Raw genomic sequence first — 7,501 nt, 5'->3', positions numbered from 1 at the left:
ATGTTTCTGTTACACGCAGGGATCCTGGGTCGCGCCGGTGCGGCTCCGGCCGCCGGTACGTGGACCTGCGAGGGCGGCGGGTTTGTTTTGGCTCATCTGGAAGTATTTGTAGGGGACTCAAATACAGGAGGCCCAACCAAATGCTCCCATATACGTTATGGGTTGGGAACTGTAGGAAGAGCAGCGCCTGTAAGTGTTCACGCTCCAAATAATGGAGTCGTCATTAAGAAATATTCAGCATTTATGTTAAAGGCCAATGAATATGATCAGCAGAACACTGCGTTAGCGCAGAGCAGAGAAACCCCAGCCATTCTTTCACCAGGTGCTGGAGTTGAGTCTCTGGCAGCCCGCCCCACTTCATGTTCCTGGAGATGAATGCACTCTCAGCCTTCTGTGCACTTTAAAGAGGCGGGGCGGTACACAAACGGAGGGAGACAGAGACGCGGAGCGCAAATACCAGCTGAAATGGAAAAAAAAAGCAAAGTGGAGGAGATGAGAGAGGCTGGAGTGTAGAGAGAGAGGGGTAAGTAAAGAAGGCGCGGGGCCGGGGAGGTGGGGAGGAGGCAGGAGGAGGAGAGAGGAGAGGTAATGAGGCCAGTGACTGGCTTTACACCTCGTCTCTGTGGAAACTAATTGGGAGAGAGCTGGAGGGCACTAATTTGAGCACTCTGCTGGGTAAATGTAGTGCAACGAACTATGAAGGGTAAATCAATGTACTACCTCTCCCTACACCTCCATTTCTCTCCTCACCTCAGTCCCCCCTCCGCCCATTATTATTTCCTAATAGAAATTCCACTGACTTCAACTATGCTTGTGGGCATAAAGGTATTGGCCTGGGTGGATCGCATGCATGCTGATGAGCCGGAGCTCCGAAAACAAAACACTGCAGCATCACGAGCGCTGATCTCCGGTCAGTCGCACTGGTCCCATTAAGGTGCGTCGCTCGTTTGTGTCAGAGCGGTGTGTGTGTGTGTGTGTGTGCGTGTCTGTGTGTTCCTCTCCAAGGCCGGTTTCCTGTCTGAGGGGAGAAAGGGAGGCAGAATGTATAGTTACCCCCTGTGGTGAGCCCAGGGGTGACAGAACAAGGAGCCAGCATTTGGGAGGTCTTTAGGGGAATTATCCTCACCCTCAGGCTCGGGCTTTTCAGCCTGGCTCTCGTGCACATACACGGCGAGATTCGGCCGCAAAAGCTGAAAGACAGGCGAAAACAAAGATCTGCCTCAGTGGGAAGAGGAGGCTCCCAGTTTGGTTTGGAGTCGGGAAAAGTTATGACGTTGGAAATAATAGAATTTAGAATGAAACAGGCGAAGAACTTGACCCAGTGGTGCGTGTGTTTGTGTAACACCACCTTTCATTGTGGCACTTGGAGGATGCTCCGCTCCGCTCAGCGCCATCTGCACCCCCCCCCCTTCTCCCGACGACCGTGCCTCGCAGCTCGGCCTCCTGGGAAATAGCTGCGGATAAGTTATTCAATTAGAGGAGCATTATTGGCCCGCGCTCTCGGAGGACGGGGCTGATGATGCTGTGATTAGAGCCGCGCTGCATTCCTCCTCGGCCCGCGTGCGTCTGCGCATGCGTCTGCGCACGCAGGCGTTTTGTGTTTGTGCTTCAGAGTGCGTTAAACTGCAAATCAGCCTCTGTTTGTATGGACAAGATGACACGCGGTGCGGGTAAAAATAAGGGGTCCGTCAGAGATGCTCAACCTCTTATTCTTATTCTAAATAAAATAGCACGAGGAACCGGGTGAAAGTAGTCGTACTGGAGTCATGTGATTTACTTTTGTCCCCAGAACTACGGTTAGACAAAGAGGCAATGCTGCTTGAGACAAAGATATGGAAGGGGAGACGTCTCGGCGAGCCAACGCCGAGCCCCCACACGCCCACAACCACATCTCGTCTCCACGGCCCAGTGAGGTGGTCTTTAAAGTGCTGCCATGCTGGGTCTGCCCTATCTGCCCGGTGCAGGCCCACAGATGCCCTCCCGAGGGGACAGGCTAGAAGGGAGCAGGGCAGCGGGCCTGGAGCCTCATCTGCTCTGCCCAGAATACAAATAGGTCAGTGTGTGGTGGGACACACACGCACGCACGCACACACACACACTCACACTGACCATGAACAAGACGGGGTCCTGCCAGCTGAATTCCTCCATTGGCCGTGATGGGAAGGGCCATCTGGTATCAATGTGGGTAAGTCAAGCGAACGCAGGAGAGCACACGCACACACACACACACACACACACACACACACACACACACACACACACACACACACACACACACACACACACACACACACACACACACACGCAGCACCTGAGTGAGTCTAGGTCGTCTCCCGACAGTGAGACCGTCTTCATCTTCGCCGTTCAGCCTGAGCAGCTGTCTGCAGTTTGATCGTTGTCCAGTGGATGAAAACATCCTCTAATGTGTTCGCTTCTGGAGTTTTACTTTGTCTTTGTGAATTATTCATCAAATCTTTTATTAAAACCATAAAACTAACTGTCAAACCTATTGGAACAGAGAAATCCTTCATATATAGCGTCACATTATTGCGTAGCTTTACTATTAGTGTTACTTTTCTAGCTAGAAACGCTTCAGACACACAAACCAGGAACTATTTATTTGCCTCCACGGTGCTGAATCCCTGGTTTGACCCCGCTGTGTGGTTTAATTCAATTTTCACAGCCCTGTGCTCAATCTTTCAATTTCTCCTGTTTTGGAAATTCCTGGAAGTAGGAAAAACTTCAGGCGGGATAAAAATAGACATTGCTTGCTTGTGATGTAATCCTACGGCCGCGTTCTCAAGTTTTCTGTCTGCTGTTTGTGCAGGCTCAACATATCGCTGTAAAGAGAACCTGGTTTATTTTGGCTTAGAATCAGAACCCGTCCTGATGAGGGGAGGCTTGCTCAGAGTAAATCAAGTAGAAAATAAGCGGGGTTGAATTATTTTCAAAAGCCAGTGTGCTATTAAGCCAGGTCGGCCCGCGGCGGCAGCTCGCCAAAGGTAAACATTCAGGCTTTTCCATCAGAGAAATTCTTGTGCTTAATATCAGGACATAAACTCTGAGGAGGACGCCTTCACATCAGAGACCCCGTCGGCCAGGAGTCATGTTTGAGCAAACCGAGACGCGTTCTGTGCTGATGTCACAGACGCATCTGAACATGAACCTCCACGACCACAGCTCGGGGCTGATGTGTCTCCCAGACACATCAGCAGTCATGGTGACTTGAGCCGCTCCTCCTGCGCTTGCAGTGGCCAGATAAGTTCTGCGCCCGCGAGTATCTCAAGCATCCTCGTCTCCACCCACCACAGTCTTATGTCTGGAAAAAAGAAGCCATTTGTTGTGCGGCAGTCTGCGTCTTTTTGATTAGCACCCCCATTCTACTTCCTCGCCGTGCCCCCGCCTCACCTCGCTTTCTTCCTCCTTCACTCTCTGCACACATCCATCGCTATGATTATTTAAACCGGTGCCAGAAAAACACTGTGACCCGTCTAATTTGGGCTGTGTGAGAGTGCAGAGAGGAGAGAGGGGCCCTGCAATTCTCCACACTCCCTTTTACCGAGCGGGGAAGTGGCGGCTGTGAGAGAAGCTGTTGCCATGGCTACCTGCTGGCAGCTTCTGTCCTTGTGTTTGGAGAGCAATGGCTGTTCCCTCTCCACCAAACGCCTGGGAGGGAGGTGAGGCAGGAGGAGGTGAGGGGAGGGAGGAAGGAGGCGAGGGGGACAGTTTGAGGGAGAGAGGTTTGGTGTGTGTGTGTGTGTGTGTGTGTGTGTGGGAGGGGGGGGGGTTCTGCCAAAAGGGAACAACACGAGGTCTTTCTGTCAAAAAACCAAAGGGCTGCTGGCTGCGAAAAGAGCAACAAAAGAGCAACAGTAAGGGCTCTGGTGGCTGATCAGCCCCTGCTCCTCACACACACCAGCGCTGATGACAGGCCTGACAGCAGTGGGGGTGGAGGGGGGTGGTGGTGGTGGAGGGGGGGATAATTGTTTCAGCGCCTGCCTTCCATTTCAGGTGTCTCCGCTGGCCGTGCGAGGAGGCCGTTCTCTCTTATTGTCACGGTTCGCGTCACAGCGGTGGAACGTCCCCACTCCACCCGGGGGGGGGGGGGGGGGGGGGGGGGGGGGGGGGGGGGGGGGGGGGGGGGGGGGGGGGGTGCAGGTGAGTCAGGTATTTGCGGGCGGCTCGAGTATCACGGGTTCCGCCCTCCGTCTAGCCGCCCGGTAACACGACCCGGGTAATGGATCGCTGTGGAATGGACGGAATACGGAGCCGGCACTTTTTACACACAAGTCTCCTTGTTGCTCCCTTTGCTGCTCCCTCGTCCTGCTGGCTGCTGTAGAGCTGTACAGCGTCAGCTGATCCGCCGGGTGCGTTTGTTTTGTCCCACCGCATCGACAGGCCGCCCTTTTCCTTCCATTTCTATCACTTGTTTGTTTGCGACTTTCCGACTCTGCATCGGTGTCAAAGTTCGTTCCGTGCGCAAGAGCTCCGCGGCTGCTGCTCGAAGCCCCGGTGGTCAGACCGGACCCCCCCCCCTCCTCCTCCTCCTCCTCCCCCCTCCCTCCCCGCCCCCGCTCCCGCCCCGTGGCAGGAGGCTGACCTTGGCAGGGCCTGACAGAGAGCTGGCCTGGAGGGGGATCCGCGGCGCTGATCCAGCCCACTGAGCCGGCCCACTCGGCCTGTGCAGGTGTGCCGACGCCTGGACAAACACGCACATGAGCGCACGCATGCATGGGCGCCGCACTGGGGGGGGGTGGCCCTGAGCAAGCGGATGCACTAACGCTCCATTTCCCTGCGCTACCTTTCTTCAGGTTTCCTTACGGTCGGGCTGCTCGCCTTGTTTCTCTGTATCATAGCATGACACAGAAAAAGTCTCAAACCACAAAAAAGACAGGTGCACATGAAACAGTAAGCATGAATCTAGTCTTTAGAGCTCTCTTCACTATATTCATGACCATAATATCCATGCAGCGCAGCACTGTGTGACTTAAGAGAGGCTGATTCAGCTGGGAGCTTGCATATATCTGACTAGGAGCTCCCTGCAGACGTATAAAAGTGAGATCAAACACGCACTGATGTGATATACTGTACATATTCTTAAGTAATATGCACCGGATCTGCCTCCACTCACATCGCTCACTGTGGAAGATGAATCAGAAACAGCGTTGCGTCACACAAGACTTGAAGGCACAATCAAAGAAATCAAAATATATATAAAACTCTTGTAGTGTGGTTTATCACGAGTTTCCTTAAGATCGCGTTTAGATGAACAAAAACAGAAATAATGGCAGCTCGGTGTTCTAGTTCAGTGTTTCGTGTTAACTTCGCCGTGAAGGCACCAATGCATGAATTAATCAGAAGGCAATGATGGAAAATCTGTGTCCAATAAGCATAAGAACATGTGTCAGAAAAAAAATTTATATCCTTATTGGAAAGTAATCTGAAAGAAATCTGAACTATTTATAGTCATATAAAAAGTAATTAATTCATTTGGGAGTTTGAAGTTCAGTGTGTTGTGTTAAATGCTGGTTCAGATGTAGTTTTCTTCAGCTTTGTCCTGCTTTCACTTCTAATCTCTGTTTGAGATGCAGCTGCATGATCATTAATGATTATTTCATTTTAGTCGTGGCTTTTATGAAACATATGCAAGCGTGTAAACCTGACACCCTGGTGCCACTCGCGAGAAGTTATTTATAGATTCTGGTTGTGAGGTTAAAGGTCAACTGGTCCTTTCTGCAGCAAAAACAACAAGAACTTTCCAAGTAGAACATTTCTTGGAAACACATTCATTTAGGGACGACACGCTTCATTTATAATTAAAAATATAAGAATATTTTTTTTCCGTGTTTAAAATATGTGCCGTGTGCAGTAGTAGAGGCCTTTCATGGCAAATACATGTGGGCTAATTGCCACCAGAAGACGGAGCCATGGCTCATTCCTTGAAATGCATTCATTTTGTGCACGGCAGGTGGGCAGACAGATGAACGGGATGGGACCGAGCCGTTCTGCAGCCCACATTTAATTTTCCCAACTTCACAAGTCCAGGCTCTCTGACTGCCGGAGCTGAGAGCGAGTGCTTCTCATTTTGGTGCGCGCGGCCCTGCTGTGGCGGACGTTCACAGTGGGGAGCGAGTGGGGCTGCAGGGGAAATGGAGACGCGTCAGAAGTGACCACTTTATTGCCTGGAAACCAGGGCTCTCTCTCCGGTGCCGTGGAAATAGTGCATGTTCTCTCCCGTCTCCCAGGGTTTAATGTTGACGCTTCGCCTTTAGGTTCTCTTATTTATTTGATGCACTATTTTATTGTAATGATTATTTGAAATCTTTGAGGACTGGCACTAAAAATGTCCTGAAGATTGTCCTCTCCACGAAAAAGGGAAATGGAAGATATACAGTGTGTGTTTTTGGAGTATTTATATACCCTCCTACTCAACGAACAATAAGAGAACATCTTCAGTTTCTTGAGTGTTGTTTCTTCTCCCTCCCTCCTCCCTCCTCCCTCCCTCCTCCCTCCCTCCCTCCTAGTGGTGCTGTAACAGGTTGTGTTTAGCTCCACTGCTCCCTACTTCCTCGTCTGGCATGTCGGTCCTTTCAGTCCAGAGTCTAAAGTTCAGCCACAGGCAACAGGAGGGGAGCATCACAGCGCACACGCTGCATTTCACAACACACACACACAGACACACACTGCTTTTTGCTAAGTCAAAGCAGGCTTCCTCTGCCTTCGCCCCCACAGACATTTTGCAGTGTGTGACTAAACGATGAATGGTGTTACAATAATTTGACGAGATTGGGTCAGATGATGCAAGGCACAAGTGTGTAATGATAATGCTCCTCTTGGTGCCTTATGGGCTTATAATGCCGCAGCACAAATGACCCCCCCCCCCCCCCCCCATCCACACCCACGCTGCCTTTGAACTCCTCCCACCCCGGGCTGATGCATGGAGTCCAGTGTGGAGCCGTGGCCTTGGGAGAAACGCCGGCGTCTCAGGTGTTAATAAGCCCCACTAGGTCCAGCAGGATGGAGCTGGGAGCTTCCACATATCTCCCTTAGCACGCCTGCTGCAGACCCCACGGCCCCTCCCCCCTGTCGCTCAGACCACCACCAGCGCCCCCCCCCCCCCCTTTCCCATCCACGCTGCCTCCCACCTCCCTCCGAGCGCCTGCTTGCTCTCCGCTCCGCCTGCCTTTTTTCAACACATGCCAGGCCTCCTGGGGCACCAGTTACACACCGAGGGTTTCATCTGAAAGAGCTCCTCAGGACGTCATCACATAGATCATCACCGGGCCGTACGACCCGTGTTACTGAGCCGTTAGCGGACCTGTTATTTGCCCAGCACCGAATTTTGTAAAGACACGACAACCTTTAATTGATCGTTTGCATGAATAAGGACACACTGTTACCTTACACAGGTAACTGGCTGCAAGGTGTGAGTAATTAGACTGAGAGGAGAACTTTGATTGTACGCTTTAATTCAAAACACCGGTGGACGTGTACACCTGGA

This window comes from Betta splendens, chromosome 21 (genome assembly GCF_900634795.4).
Source record: "Betta splendens chromosome 21, fBetSpl5.4, whole genome shotgun sequence".
In the NCBI taxonomy this organism is placed as follows: Eukaryota; Metazoa; Chordata; class Actinopteri; order Anabantiformes; family Osphronemidae; genus Betta; species Betta splendens.
Note: the sequence above shows the minus strand (reverse complement) of the source record.